Below are 23,228 nucleotides of genomic sequence, written 5' to 3' on the forward strand. Positions count from 1 at the left end.
TAAACTTTGACAAAGTCTCTTTAAGGTCAGAATGTTAAGTGCTTCAGAAAACTGAACATTAACTAGCTGCTGGCCTTGATTACACTCTATAACCATTCAAACACTGTTCCCAAACTTTTTTTTTTCCTTCACCTTCTTTCCACCTTTCCCCGAGGCAGTCGCCGAGTTCGGCAGAGAGAAGGACGTAGAAGCATTTTGCCAGAAGCACAGAATCACTAGATTAGTCAGTAGCTGCTTGACTCCTCTGGAGAATGACAAACACAAGGAAACAAAGACGGCATGACGGTTTGACTGACAGCCTTTTATGTCTATTCACTACAAGGTCAGATGTACCCCAAACAGAAGAGAGATGTGAGTGATCCTGAATTTCTTGAAGAATGCCCTTCGTGCAGGATTCAACACTGTATGTTTTGGTGAAGATTACGAGCTATGAGTGGCAGTGAAAAGAGCTCCTCTAATGTGTCGACATCAAAAGACGAAGCCAAATAACAGCTGAATAATCTAAATATAATTGTGCGACTGCTGCTATGTCAACTTCAACCTTGTCTCGTAAATGCCATAAGGAGGGAATGTTCTTGGAGGTTAATTTCATTATATTATCAAGAGAATAAGGCAATTACTAACAAATGACAAAAAGGGCTGTTCAGAACCAATTTTGAGGATAACTGACCGTGCTACGTCCTCTCAGCAGGTGGTTATTCATAATACAGCAGGTGATTCGTATGAATTATTTCCTACCTGTCATTCACTTTGCTCTGCTGCCTCAGTCTGTCCAAGTAATTGTAGTCCTGTAGATTTCACTTTGGCACCTACAGCGAGGTTCTTGGCTGACCTTCCTGGGTGCTTCCTTCTAGCAATTATCTGAGGACATTTTGCAAAGAGAAAGAGTGTAAATATTCAAGAGGGAATCCCGAAACAAATACTGTTCGCACAGGAAGCCCGATGTGGATATCCAATTAAAGAAAAAGTCTTTTCATCTTTTATTACTAATTTATATAAATATATTTCTGTCAAACGTTTTGGAAAATAGGATTAAACAGCAGTCAGACTTCCCCAACCTGTTTCTGCCTAAAATCGTGCAGGACCAAGACTGGCCGTTACACAGGTTGTTATCCCTCTGCCCTTTCAGAAGCAGAGAAATACATCAATCTGTTTTCAAATGATGTGGTACAGTACGGCGCTTTGGTATTTTTCACGTATGCTTATTCAATACCCCTGCGATAAAACCAGCAGGACCTCAATTTGCCTTCGAACGTTTAATCTCCAAAAGAAAACACTTCCACACAAAGCAGCAAGAAGCTAAGTAACAGTACAGGGTCATTTGGCACCAATGAAGTATTGGGAAAATGAGTTTCCATGGAGACTAATACGCTCGCAACTAAAGACACATACAGCGGCGTTTTGGAATGAGCTAAGCAAACTGTGGGGCACAAAGATAACAAGCTCAGACAAAGAGACGTAATGTCAATGAGGTCTCGCACAAAGGGCTTAACCTGTAATCAACAACACGTACAGTAGCTGCAAAAGGTGGTCGCCATTATAAACAGCTGAATGGGGAATATAAATTAAGTGTTCTGTGAATCAAAACATGCAAAGCTGGATTTGGAAGCCACGTTTTTTTTTAAACCAGTTTTCCCAGAAATAAGCTTTTTCATTTTTAAATTGGATAATGTAAGAAGCGTGGTCATCTGCTGGTCCAAATTACAACAGGCAGTTGCATATTACCCAATTTGATCTAATAGCAATAATAATAATAAAAGTATATAACAGTTCATATTGGGGGAAAAATGAGGAAACGCAGACGCGAGTGCAACAGAAAAATTATGATAAAACACACGATGCTAAAGCAGAAAAGCCACTAAAAGTAATAAATAGATTTGATAGGAATGAACTCCTTAAAAGCTAAAAGTCTAAAAAGATCGACTGAGTCAAATTTTATAATCTTATTTGGAAGGCTATTACAGAGTTAAGGGCCAATGATACCGAATGAATCATCTACTGGTTTTAACATGGGGAACATTTAAAACTTCATTTAAAATCACATATTTCTCCTCTGGCTTCCAGCGGAAAAAACAAAGCACAAAAACAAATCAGCTGTTTTACGGTGAGTCGTTCGCCTTCCCATGAATAGAACTAAATAGGATTTGATTTGTGGTGCTTAAACCTTATAAACCTTCAGTTAACCTTCTTTTCAGAATTATAAAGCAAAACACGGTTGATTTGATGGTTAAAGTTGCCCAGCTCTATAACCAAAACTTATCCAATTTACCTATCCAGGCCTTTTTCTCACACATGTCCAGATCAAAACATGGCTGCTATTTGTAGTCCTGTTCTCGCTGGAACAGCATTGCTTCTATTTGAGTTTCCTTTGGGGGAATTGGACGAATTCACAAGAATTTACGTGTGGCAAAATGGGCAGGTTTGAAAAAACAAAAATAATAAAAGAAACCTCTTATTGGATGCTACAGTAGCAGCACTACACTGACAGCATTACCCTGACAGATGCATAACCTTTTCTGGACACTTTGACTTAAACCTGATGAAAACTGCTGGCTGGCAACTGGAGACCCAGTTCCAATCAGTGGTGGTCGAATCGCTTTTACACAGAAGTGGAAGTTTTCTTCAACTTTGAGGTCCGTGGTGAAATTGCAAAAGGAGAACAGGACTTCCAGGGAGAGATCTAAAAATAGCAGCAGAACTGAAAACAATCTGTAGATGTGCACAAAAAAATCTGTTTGATTTGCCTGGGCCGATTCCTTTCCACCGAAACAAAGTCTTAATAATTAAAGGTACGAAGGCGATTCAGATTCTGAAAGCGCACAGTGATAAATTTGCCTGTAAAACAGATATAAAGTCATAAAGTGCTGCTTAGACGTGACCTTTGTTTCGAAGGGCAACAATGTTGCGAATTGGCCGGCATAAAAGCTCCAGAAATTTATGCCTTTGCGCGGCTTTGACCTCTAAGTCAACACTATGTTGAGGGGAAACAGACAGTGCACACACAGCAATAAATGTATGACAAAGCACGCTCGGTAGCAAACCTCTGATGTCTATCTGCAGGCGAGCCACTGCGACCACTGTCATTGGTTACAAGGTGAGCAACCTACGTGCACTCGAGTAAAGTATCGATGTGATCGAGTTGGGATTTTTGCTTATCGCCGCAATATCAAGTCACCTTGTTCTTTTATTTTTTCTAATCAAATGTCAACCACGGCGCTATCTAACCCTGATATGAAGCCAATTAAATCCTCGTCTCAATCTATGGAGCTGTGGAACGCATTCTAATGCGTCTCTTTTCAGCCTCTGCGACCTGGCTTGATGCTCTTAAAGGAAAAGTTTTGATTCTTCGGAGGAACTGACGACAAACCAACAAAGTAAAGTTGTTAAGAAGAAAATACGTTCGCACGGGCAGGTTTACAGGTGTAAACACACCGAGATTGGGCGCCACGAGCTTCTGTTTTATCACAAGGTTGAGGGAGAGGGTGAAGCTATTGACACACCGAGGTACGGCTAAGCCACTTCACATCCCAATCGATCACAGGTCCACTCCACTACGAGAGGCATTCCCCTTATAAACTAAGACTGTTCTGCCCGCGCTGACTTTCAGAATCCAGACACCTGGCTCGACTTTGGTCCAACAATATCTTCAGTTAGAGTCCTTTTGTCCTCTCCTTTGTTCCTCGATCAGTTAGTTTGAGAAAGTTTTGTAGCTCAGTGTTTGGCTGTGGGTAAAGCAGGAAACAGATGGCAGGCTAATTCTGGACGGTAGTACAGAGTATCCAGCTCAAATAAAATGTTCTTTCACAGGATCTCAGAGTTTTTAATGCCTACGTAGGGAACTTCATAAAGCCTTGGACCAAGAACTTGTAAATGGCCCGTGACAATGAGATTAGAAAAGATGGTTTTTAAAGTATTTCACATTATTATACTGAATTCAAATGCCTCCTGCCTTACTTTCTTTAACTCCAGCAAATCCCTCCCTGGAGGATGCCTATTAACCTGGGCCAACAATCTGCCCCTCCTGACGGGGCTGCAGACGGGGCTCCTCTATTTGCTCTCCTGATCTCTGTCACTCAAACGGTCACATAATTATTGTGTGTCTCCACAGGTTACATAGTGGATATTAGCTGCATTGTAAGCAGACATTAATTACATGAGAAATTGCACTGAGATAATGGGGCTGTTTAAAACACGTCAGAGGATCCACCTCCGTGGATGGTTACAGATAGGACATGAATAAACCGGGCTGTTTATGTTCTTGGATGTAAATAAAATCATGGCACAATGATAAGCCATTCATGACATCCCGTCTGGCAGCAGGTGACAGTTTGAAATTGCATTAATCCTTATCTATTCATTATGAAATTTGCGCGTCTGCATGTAGGTGCAGCAATGCCTTATCGCGGCGCAGTACGTCAGCTGAATTTGAATTGATTTCAATCTTTCTGGAATCCATTGCAAATTCCTCTCATGGCCGGCAATGCAGAAGCCAGTGACTGCTGCTTCACAGGTCAAGTCAGATTCATCTCAGGCTATCTGATCAGCCCATCCCAGAGCTGCGCTATGTGTGAGAAATAGCACATTTTAGATTACAGCACTCCCTCTAAAAGCCTTCGGCTGTAGCGCACGTCTTTCAATAGTTTGGAACGGAGCATTCATTTCATCTCTGAGCGCTTGTTTTAAAGGCTATCCCACAAGGTCCTATCACTAGGAGGTTCAAGGGCAAAATAAATCAGCGATGACATGTCCCATCGTTGTTATGTAGGGCGCAGAGGTCTCCTGTCTGCAGAAAGAGCTCAGGTTGAGAGATCCCCTTTGTGTCTGAAGCTGGATCACATTAACAGCCTGACTCATTACATTAATAGCAGTGCCACCGCTGCAACACGAACAGCGCCATTCCTTCTGTGAAGGGGTTACAAACCAGTCTGACAGCGGAAAAAGCATCCGACTATTATTAACCATAAATCCATAAATGACAAACACTAGCCATACGAGTGCGTGTGACTGTTTACGTATCTTTGTGGGGACCAAAAATCGGAAGTTTGCTGTGCTTGTGTGGACCAATGGGGCCCTTATGGGGACAAAATCCCGGTCCTCACGAGTTTGAAGGCATTTTTCAGACTCAAAATGTGGTTTAAGTGTCAGGGTTACAATTAAGTTATGGTTAGGCATTTATTTTTAAGCAGCTAGGGAGAGCATCGTGTCCCCACAAAGATATGAAAATACCGTATTTGTGTAACTGAAATACTTTTTCCAACCCATCACCGATGGACACAAGATGATATGAGTAAAATCTTTGTTTAGATTTACATGAAAGTCAGGAGATTGAAAGTAGCAGATAATACAGAGTGACTGGGTCGGGACCTCCTGGAAGATCACTTGTCTGAAAGACACTGTATAGGTGCAACATCATAAGTGCAGAATCTCCCCCAGGACCCTTGCCACAAGTCTTCTCCTGTTGTTGTCAAATAAAGCAAAAGATGACTGAAATATAATCTTCAAAAAAAAAACCCGTCTAGGCTGCAAATGCCTCGCAGCATCATGCCCTTCATTGTTATGAATTGCAGGGAAGCTTGTGGCAGCTCTACTGGATCAGCAGAATTTGGAAATTCTTCAAAAGCTGAATCTCCTCTAACCTTCCCCACCTACCCCAGCACCAGGGGATCTGTCACAAATCAAGGATGGGAAGGTCAATAAAAGCAAACCATGCCAGACTCTCTGACTGACACATCAAAAGTTCCCTCTGTAGTGCTCAACACTCTGCCTTCCTTCCCTTCCGACCAATTTAGCGGAGTCCGAGGGGAGCCCTCTAATCCATGCCTCTGAAAGTGCGCTTAATCAACCTCTGATTAAGAGGGAGCACGCCAAGGTGTCCAGCAGCATCTTCACTGCCCCCCATTCGCTCCCGAAGTCAATCAAAACACAAGAAAATAGGATTTATTTGTCCTCACAGCTTCCCGTGACTGATGTTCTCTCTCAAATGTCTCAAGTCTCCTCGGTCTTGTGTTAGGCCATTCGTTCGTTCATTCATTACACATCTGCCAATAGCAGATACAAAACAAACATTTCGTTCCTTCTAATTTCTTTTCTCATCCTTCCCTTCCTTGTCTCTCCCTCTCTCTCTTTTTGTCTTTTTCTGTTGTTGTTACGAGTGTCCCCCGGGTGTCTGGGAATGAATTAAACATGTTGGTAGGAAGGGCACAGCTTCCCCTTAAAGGATTGAATGCAGAGTGTTGTTTGAGGGGAGAACAACAGTGGAGGTGACAGGCTTTGCTCAGCACGAGGACACAGAACCATCAGGGAACCACTTTGACCTCTAACATCTAACTGCCTTCATGCATAGTCATTTTTTTCCTCCCCAAGTGCCTCCAAGTGATTGGGGTATCCCAAACTTTTGAATAAAGCGGAGGCCATGTTGGTCATTTGGCAATAAATGTGATGCTGCAGGCTGTGGTAACCTCAGACATTTAAGAAGCATCCCTTTGATTTGGCTCCGATAAATAAATGTGTACCATGCCTACACTATCTAGAAATGCAGAATTAGTATTACTCTATTTTGACAATAAAAATAAGACTTAGTTAAATATATCTTGACATAGAGCTAGGTCCAAGGTGCACTGACTCTGATAAATAAATTACCAGAGTGCAAATCAGGACAGTCACCTATATGCCTCCTCCTGAGCGAGGTCTCTGTGCAACTCTGCAACATTACAGAAAACTACTATTCTGAATTTCATGGATGTTTGCAGAGTGGCCAAAAGAAGAACCAGTTACATTTTGGCAGTTTGCATTCTTTAACAATGTAAGATACAACACTGCCCTGTGCAGATGACTCTCCAACGTGCACCTTTGATTACAGAAGATTACTTTGGTGCCACGCTGAACTGCATAGCAAGTCATTTTATTTAAAAGTGTACTACTTATTCACAAAGCACCAGCACGCAAACTTCAGTTCAAATGCACCAAATTGCTAATAGACGAGTCCCCCTGTCGATCAAAACAGCTGCACCCCTGTTGATGCATAACCTCAATGCAGGTTCAGCGGGTGCTTTAGTAAAGAATTGCCTGAATTTGTCACAACGGGCGAAATTAGGTGAACATTTCACCAGGTGACCGGGCAGATTTCTTTTTGAAGCCAAGAGTGACCATGACAAAATTATTTTTTTGCTACTGAACTCGTGGTTCAAATTTTGAAACCCCAAACGTGGCCACTTGAGGTGGAGGCGGACCAGTGCTTACAGCCAGAGTTTACTGGACATTCTTCTCCGACAGAAGTCAGTAATATTTCCTCTGGTGTGACAGGTAGAAAGAACACTGAGAGGAACTTAGAGGGACGGGAAGCTGTGTTTATGCACTTAGCAACAAAGACGTCCTTTTGTAATAAGTAAGTAAGACCAAATAAATAGAAACACTGAAAGAAACACTGAAGCCCTGATGAATATTCAGGGTAAGATACCAATACTACAGTTGGAAAGCACATTAAAGTCTTTGGGGCAGAAATAATGTACTACACTCACCCCCCGCCTCTCCAAAAACACAAAAACAGAAGAACACATCACTGTGTCCGTATGTATCCCATAAAATTAACCCAGAGGGCGCTGATTGATTAAAATTCTTGAAAAAAGATTCTTAAAATGGCAAAACTGACCAGAATACAGCGTTTAAGCCAAAATTACCCATCTGTTAACTCTAAAAGAAGGAAAACTACATTTTAATTAATACGGGCTTTCATGTAGATTTATTCATTTACTTGTTGGCATGCGTGGCGTGCATGTGTTAAGAGAAGCTGTGCTGCAGAATCCCCGCTTTTATTTCATTTGTTTTCTTTGGGTCTGGTATAATCAGGCATGAGCGTGACAAGTTTAAAATCCCGCAAGCAACTTATGAAGCATTTCAAGGTGAAATATCAGATTTTTTTTAAACCCCCCCTCTAAGTTGATTATCCAGGAGAAAGGAGAAATGAGTCTCATATTTCAAGGCAGAGTTCACTGAACTGTGGTCATGTGATTAATACCCTTCTCTGAGTCGTTGCCAAAGAGCTAATGCCTTGCTTTAGGTTTAGAGAGGGATTTGTGTTGTGTATGCGGTCAAAACAAGAACAGAAAGTCAAAGGCTTTTCCAGAGAGAGAACAGACTTGGTAGGAGTGTGGGTTAAAAGGAAGCATCTATCTCCTCAGCCCAACTCCTCTGTCAAATATCTCTGCTATTTCACTGTGACTTTGATCAACAAAGTACTGTGCTTGTCCATGGAAGCACCCACATGAAAAAGAAAAAGAAAACCAGGCGAGGTTGTGTAATCTCTTTTGTGTAATCACATGTAACAGAAGAAGACTTTTCCCATTTTTAGCACTTGTCCATTAGCGGTACTGACTATAGACTACATATAAGATCTGCAGAAATGCATGACACGCCTAAAACTTGACCCGTAAGATGCATCGCTACTGTATATTTTTAACAGCTGAATGAGGCCCTGCAAGCCAAATCGTGTACCGAGAGAGGAGCGAGAAGCAAACACAAGATTCAATGTGAGGGCTGTGAGGGCTGAGAGTGGCTATGTAAAGGGGGTTAGAGGATTAAACCAACCGTCACCATCGAGCCAACTAATCTGGTGTTTTTGGGAGATCTGCTACTGAGGCTACGTCCACACTAGCCCGGATAAATATGATAACGGTGTATACGTCTGTAAACGCTCCGCGTCCACACTATCGTTTTCAGTCGTTTTCACAGAGTTGTGCATCCACATTGAAACAGCCGAAAACGCTTACGTTCCAGTACTATGCATGTGTGAAACGCAAGACGATTCAACCTGCCTCATTTCTTTCTGCCGTTTATTTCCTTTCCGGCTCTTTGAAACGGGTTTTTTAAATGGACTAACAATGAGGTGGAGTTGTTGCTGCGAGTAACACAAAAGTACAAAGTTTCAAAGGCGAGTGAGAATTAAAGAATTTGAACAAAAGCTATCTGGAGCATGTACAGACTGATATTAATCTTTAATAGGGCTGTCAAACCTGAGAGCAAACAACATCGTTTTCGAAAAGGCTCCGGGTTCGCTGGCCACACTGCGACATGAAAACTGCGTTTTCAAATGTATCCGCTTTGGAGAGCGTTTTCAAAACGCCATCTCAGTGTGGACGGAAGGCCAAAGAGGAGAGAAAAAGATGTGATTTCAAATGAAAACGTATTAGTGAGGATTTGGTTCCAACAACAAATGAGAGACTTTATAGTTGTCCTCTTCCAACATGTACCTTTAGCACAGGCACATACCATACCATACCATACCAACTTTATTTCTAAAGCACTTTAACATAAAACCAGGGTTTCACAAAGTGCTGTACATGTTAATAGCATACATACTGTCATGGTCCTGGGCCATGTTGGCCCAGTATTCTTGGTTCCTTGTATTTTCACTCCTTATTTAGGCCATGTTTTCTGAGGTGTCCTGTTGTGGTGTTCCCTAAGTGTTTTCCCTTTGTGACTCTTACCCCCTTTGTGCCCCTCTGTGTATTTATGAGCTCTCGTCTCTCTTTGTGTTTAGTCCATGTTTCCCCCAGCCTGTTATGTCTGTGTTCTCCCCGTGCTCTCTCTCCTCCTGTCTGAACCTCTGTGTACTTCCTGTTTTACTTTGACAGTCTCTCGTCAGTATGCGTCATGTTGTGTTCACTCCTGCCCTGTCTCGTTATGTTTATCAGTGTCACCTGTGTTCCCCACCTGTGTGTAATCTCCCTGTGTTCTCTGAGTGTATTTAAGTTGTGTCTTCTGTCATGGTAGTTGCTGGTTCGTCTGTGTTGTTTCCCCTCGGTCTCCCTGCGTCTTCCCGTATGTATTTCCCCGGACCTCCCTGCATCCTCGTTTCTGGTTTGTGTTATTAGTTCTACCCAGTTTAGGTTTTCCTGTTTCATGGTACCCACACCGTTGCTGTTTGTATTTTCGGTTGTCAAATAAACACTCATCTGCATCAGAGCTGCCGCATTTTGGGTCCTATTTCAACTCCACACGGCTTGCCCCGCAAACCGTGACACATACGGACCATTGCAACGTTATATGGCAGGCCTCTTTTGTCAACCTGAAGACACCAAAGAGTTGGTAGATGTAGTGCTAACGTCTACATTTGTCAGGAGTGAAAGAACTATCATACATAAAGAAATGTAAAAAAGAAGCATGCACATCCACATCAAAAAGGAGGCAGGTGCTGGGCAGAAAAAAGCAAACAGCAAATGTAACCAACAGCTTGCACGCTCCAGTTTTACCCGTTTATCGCACCATGAAAACGGCGATGTCTCGAGCACACCTGCTCTTCATCAGATGGTGCGATGAAGAGCAGGTGTGCTCGAGACGTCACCTTTTTCGTGACCCGTCTTACTTATGCTATAAACCCTCAGCACCAGTGCCGAAGGACACCTTGCGCATTAAAAAAAAAAAGTTCTGGTGCTTGATGCCACGGGAATGAGAACTGGCAGTTTCCACAGAAACTGTTAAATCAAGAAATGCCAGAAGTCTGTACACCTGGAAAGCACCCAGAATAACCAGAGGACTTCTTCAAGCCTAACGCTGCTGTTGAGTTCTAACATTGAAATTAAAAGTGGCAGGATTCAGTTTTGTTTGCCTTTGTCGTTTGGAAGCGGGAGTACCAGATTCATGTCTGAAAGCACAGCCGATCCAAACATTCGTGCATCTGCATATCATAGAATAGGATTGTATTGCACTGCACAGCATAATTGTGTCAGTTGGGTGAAATGATGTTTTAGTCTTTCATGGGGTTGTGATAGAAGTGGAATTCAGTCAAATGTCCAATATAAACATATGAATATTGTATTATGTCCAAAATCTTTAAACTTCACATGGCTGCAGTTTCTCATCTGAAACTTGAGTGGAACCTTATTTAAAGTCAACTTTAAGAAACTGCTACTCGAGGGTAAGGTCTTAAATCATGATGCACTTTGTGCACAACGAGCAGAATTACACCTCATTCTAAATTTGAACAAATAGGGAGAATCCATGGGGTTTTAATTAATGGATGCTGCCAACTCTTTTGTCCTGCAGCCCTAGAATTTCTTTTCGTTTTTGGAAGTGTGCTCTGGGTTTTAATTTAAGATGAAATCTTGCTTCATGCAACGTTAAATAAAAGTTGGGGAGGAAGACGTCACCTCCCAGCCCTCGTTCTTTCCAACCCATCCTCCTCCGGCTTGTATCAGTTTGTTTTTTTGCATGTCGAGTCAAAAGGAGGTTGTCACGGGAGATAGCTCGCTTGTCTCGCGCTCATGATTGAAGCACCTGCGATTTATAACGTTCCAGCCAGAGCGACAGACTTTACTTATCTCGGGCTGACTTCTCTGCCGGTGCCCTTTCGCTCAGCCAATGAGGATGAAGGTTGCAGGTTGGGTTACTTTGTCAAAAACAGGGGAACCATTACAAATCTACACTATCCATCCTTCTGTAGGGCATGGAGCTTTTCCCCTGGCGCAGAGCTGTTGCAGACCCGAGTCTCCTCAAAGCTGTCTGTCTATCTCTCACGCCCAGGAAGCTCACAGGGGGGTTGTTATCACAAAGGGCCAATTTGTTATCCTGGTTTCACTCCATCACAGGAGGCATTATTTGGGACTTTTATCTATCAAGAAAAAGCTGTTAATGCGAGCAAGAAAGTGTGTACTCTGTCATTATGCTACAGAGGCTGTTGACTCCATCTTATACCGATGCAAGCCGAGCAAACCTGAGGCAATTACTCCAGCGAAGGAAGATTGACAGAACCACGCGGACGTGAACTACCTTGAACTTTTAAGTTGCGCCCTGGTGGAATCGCCACGCCTGATCCTTATGTTAATATTTTGTGTACTAATTGCACTGCAGTGCAAAGCCCTCGATGGATCGGGCACTTCAACCGTAGGCGGATCTTCCTATTAGCTGCAGCGCGGCGCTGCCTCCGAGCTCTGACACCGGCACCTCAGCCCAGGAACTCTGACGACTAGATAACGCGTCCACGCCTGCAGGATGGACAATATTTCATAAACCTGAGTGTAACGCCGTGATTTATCACTTTCACTTATTACTCGAGACACTCTGAATGATCGATTGGTCTATCCTCTAAATTGAAGCTATGTATATATCAGTTAGGGAAAAAAAGAAGGGGAAAAAAGACAATTACCTGCCCGGGTACCTTGGAGAGAGGATATTTTCCGAGTGTCAACCTTCAAGCAGCAGCCCCGTGCCCTTTGTGTCTCCATCGTGCACTGTGACTTAGCCATCATTATCAGACACTCGGCGGATCCCCTATGCAAATGCTTTCTGTGCTGTCTCTGCGCACTATGATTGATTCAGGAGTGGTAGTAGGTTCAGAGAAGAAAGCCAGGCACAAAGCCACGCTACACTTTGACATTTATGTCCAAGAGAAGGAGAATGTCAAGGAGGCGTTACAGATATTAACACGAGATAGCGCTACAGGCCTCACTCAGAGAATGACAAATTTAGATTAGACTTGCTGTAAATATTTTTTTTTCTCTTTTCAGATAAATGCTTCCCTTGCCACCAAAAATAAGCCACTGGATGAAATGCCACTGCTGTTTACAAGAGGAGTTTGGGGGCTTTTTTCCCCACACAGTAACCTGTGAAACATCTATTTGGCTTCCTGACATGCGACGCAGAAAGTCTCGACATCCACAAACCATTCGCAGTCCAGCCCGATCACTTGTCACATACTTAGTGTGGGCTGCAGAGCCCCTCTACCCTCATCACAACTCATCATTACACCACAAGCTGTCAAATTAAAACTTTTAAATTGTGCGAATGCCTCCTCGGAACTTTCCCTTTTTCCCAGCAACATATTGCAGAGATAATTGAGGATATTAGCAGCCAGACTGTTACCAAGAGATGAAAGGCAAAGAGGGAGCGGTGACAGCTCCTCTCGCTTGTGGCGGTAACGAGGGACTGTCAAAAGTCTCTCCGTGTTTATCTCGGATCATCTAGGGGGATTTAAAACCCTTACCTTCACAATTCCATTCTTTATGGCGCGTCCTTTATCCACAGTGATTTACGGAGGCTCAAGCCCTGCGCCGCGTGATGAATGAGCACTCTTCACAAGGTGTCAGGGCCAAGCAGTGGTGGGAGGCAGTGACTCCCACCCCACTGCCCCCCACCCACTCCAAATGCTTCATTTTCTTAGGTTTTCCTTCTTGGCCCTTCCTCCCCATCCCATTTCCAAATTGGGCTGATTAGACACTGACAAGTGGATATTCAGATTTGGACAGCGGGCTTTAAACACCTTTATAAAGACGACGGTCTGGGTGTGTCGACATCTGCACGCAATCTGATTGTGAGGGACAGATGCAATTTCAGATGTTTTTTAGTTGTAGGTTAAAAATAAAATCAAGCAGAATGACTCAGGTCTACTTCCACTGTATGTCAGTTTTTCTCTATTTGCATCAGTGAAGATTTTTCCACCAATTAAAAAAGACTTGCTGTTTTTATAAATCGTGACTTATTGACCGACCCAGGGGGAAAAAAATTCAGCCTGTGAAATGCATCTTATTGATCCCAACATTGTCCCAACTGGATACGTTTGCACCACTCTGAACACTAAATCTTTCATTTTAGTCCGTAATCACCTTTACCAATATCAGCAGATCCCAAAAACAGGGAAACGACAAAAGTAAGTCACCCAAACTCTATAAAGACATTTTTTATGGCACAAACTTTTATGAAACTCTTATGCCCAAAAGTCGCCAATAAAAAAGGAGCTTTAAATATTAATAAAATATGCCTCTGGGTTTGCCCTACACAGCACGAACAATAATTAATTCCAGCAAACATTTAAACAACAGAAAACTTTTTGAAATGAGTTGGATTGCATTTGCATTTTCAGTTCATACATTTTAATTTGTTTTAGGGCAGCTGTCAGACTGATTGTAGAATTTGTGTCACAGATTTAGATAATGTAGAATGCTGCAGGGGGATCTTATTGAAGCCTTTCCTGTCGGGGGAATGAAAAATACCTCACTGACACAGCAAGTGAAGTGTCATTTTATTGACATTGTTATGCTGACAACATGTTAAGATTTGTTTTAAGAGTTTGGAAATCCAGCCGAAGATCCTCTGGGAGCGCGTACGTGACTTTGCATAAACATCGCCTAATTAGCATTCAAGGGCGAAAGTAGATTGTCGCTGACAAGTCAAGGCTCAATCATTTTAAAAGCAGCAGGTCCCTTTGTGTTTGTGCTGCTGTGAGTTTGGCAGGTTAGTCCATTAAGCAGAGTTCAGCTACGTATGAACAGAGTGTATAATACAACACAAACATAATAAAACACAGAGCAGCGTAGCAAGGAGAAGGAACGTGTCAAGGTTACTTTAGTTCCACATTTTCAAATCTGTTCTACTTTCCTTCGAAATTTGATTTTGCTTTCAGTTCACTTTCCCGCACTTCAATTAATTTGCCAATTTAAGTTTTATCTCAGTTTAAGGGAAAATGGCAATAAAAACCAGACTGGGAAATTCATCCCCTAGCACCTTTCTGAAGGCACTTTATTTCACTGTAAGCCACCCTGATTCAAAAAGATGCCCCCCCTCTTTACATTGCTTGTCGCTCTGGCCTCACCAGCTTTACTGAAGCATGATATTACAGTCGAGGCCCAGCAAAGTGCCTTTGCTAGGCCTGGTATTGTGTTCTATGTGCTGGGCTGCTCTCTATTTGAACACATTTCTGCTCAATGTGTTCATTTATAAATATGTTTTGAGAGGTTTTTTTCTTCGTTTTTACAGCAGAGCATGTAGAAAAAAGAGGGAGAGAAAAATCTGTGATACTGTTCTGTCACAATTCAGTTCAATTCTATTTATATAAAACAATTCACTGAGCCATCACAATATTATAATAGAAACCCATCAATCTGTCAGCCCCCTATAAGCAAGCGCTTGGTGATGTGGAAGAGCACAAAACAACCTCCTCCTAACAGGAAGAGGAGTCCAGGGGGAGTGGGCATCAGCCACAAGTTGACTGTTGAGATTTTGATTCAAGTTATTAATTCAGTTAAATTCAGTCAGGCCCCCATTTTAACTTAAATACATCCTATTACCCCAGTAGAACAGTTAGTTTGTGGCTTACTTGTGGTATTTAAAACCCGAATGGTAATCACTGATGGCTGCAGTGCATCTGCAGTGCTTCTTCACTCACCTGGTTTACCTCTTTGTGTTTATACACCCCAACAATGGCAAACCAACAATCCACAAACTACCAGGTGAGGCTGTGGTGGTTATAGCAGTCTTTTATATCCATTCTGCAGTTGTTACACATAGAAAAACAGAACATAGCAGAAGTTGGCTGGCATTACAGGCTGCTAATAAACAGTAATCAAAAGGAGCTGCACAGCCAGTCTCAAGGGCAGCTGGTGATTTTCTTTGAAGGGCAAACTTTCGCATTAAAATATTCTCTCCTTTCTCTTTCTCTTTGGTTGCAACTCTGTTTCCCCCCCCCTTGATTAACTGTGGTAAGTTTCAAACATTAAAGCTACACTTGACATTAGTTTCTATTTACTTTTTATTTTTTAGGAAATACATGTGAAATCATCTGTTGTGGCATCACTAGCAAACAATATTTCTGCAAAGCCATCAAGAAATATCTTTCACATTTTGGCTTTTGGCTGCTGATTGCTAATGACAGCTGGGCTTTTTACAAATGTATTACAGACTCAATGTAACAGACAAAGTTCCCTGGTCCAAGAAGAGAACCCAAAGCAAAGTGCCTTAAACCTGTACCCCTTAAAAAAAAAAGAATCCGATTATCAACTGGTCTCAATGCAAACACACAACAAGGAGGACGACGCATTAGGGCAGACAAGCCTCCGCTGATAATCATCCATGTTACATGTGTTCATTGTGATCCTCTGTGTAATGTGCTGTACAGGCATAACACGATAGCTGTGTGGTTTGACTGCATGTCACATGGGCAAAAACACCGCCAGCACTCAGTCTGTGGTTCAGTTCTCAGGCAGCTGGACCTTTGCTACATGTCGCTCGCTTGCCCTCGCTCCCCATATTTCCTGTCTCTCTTAATTATCACTGTTTAACAAAGGCAAAATGCCCAAATAATAAAAAAGTAAGGAGCTGTCTCTTTGATCTCTATTAGGAGTGAGTCACCACAGTATTTTAATTGTATTATCAAAATTATTGCCAGGGACAATGCAGTTGCCACAGCATATTTAGCTTAATAAGGACATGTCCCTACTAAATTATACATCCTTGTACTCAAAGTTAGTACTCACTTCTTCTTAGGTAATTAGTTGTGCAGTATATTGAGAAAATATTAAGTTTGCTTTATCTAATTTATTTTAGATAAATTAAAATCTAGTTGAAACAACAGAGAGAAGTTGTATACTGTATGATTGAAATTTTCCATCAATATTTAAAAACTCACAGAAGCAAGACTGCACTGCTAATTAAGTGCTGCTATGAAAACTGATAGCTTTCATACTATAATGATATCGGTGTCAAAATTCAGATATCTTTGATATCGATCCCTCTTGCTGTGTCATCTACATTGGTCTTGCTCAATTCCCATTCTAGGAGCATATAGCCAAGATATCCTCAGACCGGATGAGAGATATTCATTTCAAGGCCTAATGTTCCTGCACCAAGCGAGTGTTTACAAATAATACAGTTAAGATTTAAAAACAAAGAGGTGAATAAAGAATATATGTGATGATAGCTGATGATTTTGAGACTTTATTTTGGCAAATGCAGTCCTCCTTTTTCTGTCTGTATCTAACATATCCCTTCTTAAAAACTACAAAACCCACAAAGTTTCCTGTGCCATAAAGTTTTGGCCCTTGCCTACACACCCAGGATAGTATATGATTATAAAGCGTGCTCAGTTATCCTGTAAGTCAGGTACATTTTTGTCTAGTGGATCCCCGTTTTATTTACAATAATCAGCTCCTAAAATACTTGCAACACAAAAGGCGCCTGCCCAGATCACCGTGAAATGATGTAACATGACATGATAGCATGTGACATGACATAATGTGATGTAACATCATATGACTGCAAGACCCGTCACAAAATTAAGTACATCATGCCTGATTTTGTCATTTCCCGTTGACAACGCTTCTCCCCCATCTATTGTCCATCACCCTCCTCCATCCGGCGAGAGATGTATGAGTCTCTCCGCCGATCCATCTTCCTCCTTTACTGTTTGTCTTGCAGAGTGTCAATGTCACATGTTAGGGCATTAGCTGTGAAGACATCAGCGGATGAGGTCAGCACTGACACTGTGCCTCTATTAAATCGGTGGCCTCTTAAAAGTGTGAGAACAAGCCTCAGTGCCACGTTGGATCCGACTGTGCTCAGGCTGGAGGGTGACAGACGTTTTATCCTTGGCGTTGGGTGTGGCAGCTTAGTGTTGCTGAAGCCCACCTCTGCACATGGCCTCAAAGCAATGCTGACAGAAGCCATATGCCACTCTGGTCTCATCAAACAGGAAAAAAATGGAAATAAGCAATCCAACCTCAATGGGATCCTTATAAAGCCTCAAATGATTTTCTCCCCCTTGAGGAGTGTTTTACAGCCAAACCATCCAGCAGATGGTTAAAGTGACAACAGTCTGCTATCTTGCTAATAAATTGCTCTCCAAAACAGTAAACACACTCAGTAGGACATTATGGTTTAAACTGGGATAACAATGCAAAGAATTAGTGTTATTTTAAAATATATGCAAAGAGTCTATTTAACTAAATGAACTGAATGAGCAATGAGAATCGTAAAGCCATCTGCCCTTGAGTGGTTAGGTTGGTTCTAAGTTCCTGTCTAAATAAGACTTGCTTAAATGCACGCCGCTCTTCTCTCTGTACAATAATCATGCCTTTAGTGGTGCAGAGTGTTGCAGTGCATTAAGATAAAAGCGCTAAAACAGTGTTTGTGCTGCATCCCAAATGGAGGCTGCTAAGTGAAGTAGCATGCTGTTATAGGAGTCGAGGGATGATGCTAGCACGAGTGTTTCTCTGAGTGGGAACACTTCACACTGCAGGGGTTTGCACTGATGCTACAGCATAAATTTGTCATATATCTTTTTCTCCCAGCTTATTTTTCCCCCCTCTAAATGTATGAGAAGATAATTTATCACATTTGCTCATTTAGTCCATATTTTTGGATCGCTACCACATTGCTATTCATGACATGGTTTTACATTTTGGGCTGCTGCTGATTTCATTTTTTTTTTTTTTTTTTCCAGACAGATGACTTTGAAGGCTGTGAATCAAAGACTTTTTGGAAGGACTGATGGCACAAAGGAGCAGGGAAACTCATGATGAAGAAATTCACAGTCAGAAGGACTCGATGCGCTCTCGATACAAAAAAATAAAATAAATAAATGTATCAAAATAGGCTGCAATATAAAAGCCGCATCAGAGAACTTAAGGGGGTTGGAGCAGAAACTACTGTTCCCATAATCCAGTAAGTCACACCTTCAGCTGGAAAGAATGCTGAGAAAGACTATCAGCTTTACACTCTAATTCACCTTCCATAGACTCTTTTTCATACTGAGAAGCTTAAAATGGATTAAGCTCATAGGCTCTGAGATGAAAAATAAGAGAAAGGTGCATTTCACCAAATAGCCATCAATCTGCTTCATGTTAAATGACAGGGCTAATCACCTCGAGAGCTTGTTGTTCCCGGCGACGCTGAAAGATAAATACCGCGAGCTGAGGCCTGACGATGGTTGATGGAGAGAGACAAAGTCCAGCTTGTGTGCTTGTTGCAGAGTGAAACTGAAGACCTCCCCAGCGTTTAACATTGAACCTGCTGCAGATGCGTCACCAGGACAGAGGTCCTTAATGCACCGAGGAGCCGTTCAGAGTGGTCTTAAAACTCCAGGCGGGCCCCGCGACCACTCTTTGATGATTCTGAAAACATTCTTATAAAACTGTGGAGGATGAGGAAAATAAATTTGTTGTGATGTTTACGAGTCTGCACGGTTGAGGGCACTGGAGCATTGCATAATGTCATCCCACAAAAGCAGATGGGAAGGGGACCTTGGCCCTTACTCTTTCCCACAAATGCATACATGCACCGAGCCCGATAATGAGAATCCACCTCACCAAATCTTTCAATTCAAGGACTTGCTTAGATTGACTGTAATGCCTAAGTAATCAGCCTGTTCTGACCCACCTTGTCCTCGGCCAGGATTTATAGCACCCAATTACTGATCTCTATTACCCAGTGTGCCAAGGGGATGGAAATCAGACGAGTGGACAGACGGCCAACGCTGTCTGCTGGTCTGGGTGACCAGGTGATGAGAGAGTGGCCTTCATTCCTCTCTTAATACTGCACTGCATAGCCAGAAGAAAATTGCAATGTTCTCTCAAGTGTTGAAACTTTTCCATTGCTTTGGTTTGCTGTAATGAAAGTTATACGTGTGCCTGTGAAATCGCTACATACATTTTATGTTGTCTATCAACAGATTTGACTTTTACCGGCACATTTTGTACTTTAGGGGATTTGCAAAAAGAAAATATCAAGGTGAAAGAATTATTTCCAGTTTTTTAGTCTCTGCAGTTTTTTCACATAAATAATTCACTAACCTTAGAAGCCAAAGTCAAATAAAATCCATTCTTTAAATTCAGCAAACCAACATCCTTGTAAGTTATGTGAAGGGCTTTTTTTCATTTGTTTCACTAACTCTGTGTTAGGCTGTTTCTCTCCCACCAAACTTCTTCATTTTTTAAAAATTACCAAACTGACCTTAACCTTAACACGCTGAGGCTCACAAGAGTTTCAGCTGTTTGCTGGAAGACATAGCTACTGTGTTTTGCAGGAGAGATAGAGGAAATTATGTTTTGCTGTGTTTTTTAATTCATGCCCAGAATTAGGATGGCTTTTTCTTTCTAATTGATTGGATTGAGATGCCAATGAAGCCACGTGTGTCGCACGTGTTTAGTAAAAGTATTAGGGGGAAAGTAGAACTTTATTTTAGGGCAAATACACTAAAAAAGAACAAGAAGTAGAGCTGATAAAAGCTGCAGTTGTAGCAATTTTACCCCAGTCATTTAGCATTTATTTGGTGCCATACTGTCAACTCAAAATAACTGCCTTAACAGCCAGTGCTGATGCATTTGGGTAAGCAAGGCAAGCAGTGCTTGCCCAGTTCAATCTAAAAATGGATGTCAATTGAAACCTGCAGAAGTGAAAATGATCTCCATCTTCTTTCATCTCACACATTGCTCTGTCATTATCGCCTGTTTGACCGACCTTTTGAATTGCTGCCACCTTGAGGCCAGACTCATTTCTGTAAACAAGCTTGACCCTGCTGGAGTTCGATTCCATCAGGATCTGTATGCTGCCACTTTGATGCGGGTGTCTATGGTCTGGAGGTTGTCAAGCTAAGAGGTTGGTCGCTGTGTATTCATGTTTTGTATAAATCTCTGGTCTTTTATGAGAAACTGATGGGAGACTAATGTGCTACACAAGCTGCCCCTGGCTCTGCTTTCACTGCTATAAGATCAGTTATGATCTGTGCATTGCAAGGAAACAGAAGTGACATTAATAAGGCAACGAGCCCTGTGCGAATTATCATCTTATCAGTTTTCTCTTACTGGTGGCCAACAAGGAGTTAGAGGCTTGTGTGAGCACTTTTTAATAACTCCTTTAGCACATTAGCAAGGAAAGCCTTGATGAAGGAGGGCGGAACTCAGGCCATAAAAAAACGTAAGTTTAAAAGATTAATATCAGACACTAATGTCTCTGATATTCGTTTTTTGAGAGTTGATTGACTGAATGTATTAAGTTAACCAGCTGTTTTGCTAATAGACTGGTTTGTACATTCATATTTTTAATTCACTTGTAGATATCGAAAGTTTACCATCTCCCATGTGCTTTATTTTATTATTATATTTGAATATACTTGCATAGGTGTGGGTCAGTGTCTTAACAGGACAGTCCCAATACAACAACACAATTTTATCAGACGGCTAACACTTTTCTGTATTTTTAATTGTGGTGGTTACAATAATAGAGTCTAGGTGCAGTAAGGTGTTTTCATAGTGTGTTATTGCTACATTCAACACAGGAATGTCTGTATAAAAATCCCTCAGCACTCATCACTGTCGGTTAATAGTAATCATTTGATGATACCTACAGAAGTAATAATATTTTATCATTCTGCAACCAGGAATGTGTGCAGAAAGATGAAAACGTCAAGGAAAAGCTGCAGAATGCTGTCAGCATATATGAAAGCATGAAAGACAGGCAGCACAAAATCATGAAAAGGTGTTTTAATCTGGTCCAATTTGCCCTGTTAAAGTATTAAAGAAACCTTACCAAATCCTTTCAGGGGCAATAGCTTTTAACTTATTTCATCAGCGTGGAGTCATCCTTGTCTATACAACAACGAGAACATCAAAAGGAATATCAACAGATTTTGTGGAACTTCATGCTGATTTTCACATTTTTATACTCACGGTGTTTTTTGTGGGGATTCAATACGTCGCTACAAGAAAAGGAAAAGGAATCCCCCCTATACCAAATACCTGAAAAAATGTAAGATGAGATATTCGGGTGCAAAACAAGCATATTTGTGCATCACAGCTGTAAAATAATACACGAAAAAGGCAGTGTATGCTTCTCATCGATTAGTCCTCAGCTGAAATATGTGAAGCAACCACAACCACTCGCATTAATGTGTATAACTGCAGATCTCCCGCTGTTCCCCCGTTTTTATTCCGAGAGAGAGAGAGGCATTGTTGATCCTTTTTTGACATGCCTGTGTACTTGTTTATCGAGCACAATGAAAGTGGCAAATAGCTGCCTCGCTGACAACATGTGAAAAATGAACTCTGACACTCACAATGAGAAAGAGACTCACAGACAGAAACGGCTGCAACAACAGCAGCCTTGGTTTGTTACGTTGTCTCATAAATTTTCTCTGGGGATAAAGTTTTAGGCTGCATAACAAGTTTGATTAAACGCAGGATGGTTGGAAGCGTGGCCTCGCGGTGAGAAGGCCCCGAGTCTGTGATGCCAGCCTCTGCATCCTGGTAAAGATTCCTCTAATACCGTTCTAACCTAAATTCCCATTTTTATGACATTGTAACATCAAAGGAATACAAATAAATTGGATCGTATGACATACACTCAGCTTTTAAAATATTTAAGTTCAGTTCATGGTTCGTTCACTGACAGCCTTTGAGTCCAATTGCAAAGATCTCGAATTAATGGAGAAAAAAAAGAACATTTGGGGTATGAAAGGCTCGCGTGACGTATTTGTCAGTTACTTTGAAGAGAGTGGCAGCTCGGAGATAATTTGAGAGGCACAGTAGTGCGAGCTTTAGATAAAGTTAAAAAATATTATTCATCCTTTGAAAATATGCTGCACATACAACGAGTCTGAGGAACTTCAGACTTTTGAACACAAAGTCTTCATCATAAAACTGTCATTCAATTAATGCAGACAATTGCCGAGGAAAACATTTTCTCAGCTTTTTCATATTTCCCATTCATTTTTAGATGAGTCAAAATATATATTTTGCTCAAAGCAATATTTTCCTCTATGCGAAACAGCAAGTAATGGCCGTGTCACACTGGTTAATTTTGAAGTGGCTTACCTTTATAATTCCGTGCCTTCAACAGGGCGTACCCGAAGCAGTCATTTTTAATTTACAAAATAGGTTTGAAGGAGTAGTGGCTGTGTTTCTGGTCTGAAATGTGAAAATGCTATATTTTGACAAGTGCATTACATAATGTGCTTTTGGAGATCTCCAGTTAACTGGTAAAATAAAGCTCAGTCATCCTCTATGAGAAATAGTTTGTGAAATTACCAGGATTTTTACACTGATTGCTTCCAAAGTCAAAATTTTAGATGAATACAATCAGACTAAACCAATTAAACATGAACATTTGCACTGTGTTCATGAATTTATTGAACAAGTGCAGGCTGGAAAAAAGTTACTTGGAGTCAGTTGTTTCACTTGAGGACATGAGATTCCAGCTTTGGGTTGTAGAGTATCCTCTTCCTGATAAAGTGTGGATTTCTCATGAAAGGTTTTCCAACAAAAAAAAAAAAAAGCTTCAACAGTTTTCTGAAGACCATCAGCTCACAATCAGACAAACTATCTACATCCGTCTATCTACTCAGAGTCACATGTGTGCGAGAATCTACCCCAGCTCCAGTAGGTTAATAGGCAGGATACACAGTCTTAAAGAGGACCAACGCAGATAGACAGACAATCACAATCACTCACACCTACACCCAGTTTTTAAAT

The 23,228-nt window shown here is 41.5% G+C and overlaps 1 protein-coding gene across 4 annotated transcripts in view; it reads right to left on the bottom strand.

Annotated features, from left to right (window-relative positions):
• LOC113020226 (RNA binding protein fox-1 homolog 3) overlaps positions 1 to 23,228 on the bottom strand; it is a 426,914-nt gene that overhangs the window by 383,243 nt on the left and 20,443 nt on the right. For all 4 annotated transcript variants that reach the window (XM_080300736.1, XM_026164001.2, XM_080300732.1 and 1 more), the window contains exon 2: positions 739 to 861. The gene's annotated coding sequence lies outside the window, so the exon portion shown is untranslated. The remainder of the gene's footprint in view (positions 1 to 738; positions 862 to 23,228) is intronic.

The sequence above is a fragment of the Astatotilapia calliptera genome, chromosome 4 (genome assembly GCF_964374335.1).
Source record: "Astatotilapia calliptera chromosome 4, fAstCal68.1, whole genome shotgun sequence".
NCBI lineage: Eukaryota > Metazoa > Chordata > Actinopteri > Cichliformes > Cichlidae > Astatotilapia > Astatotilapia calliptera.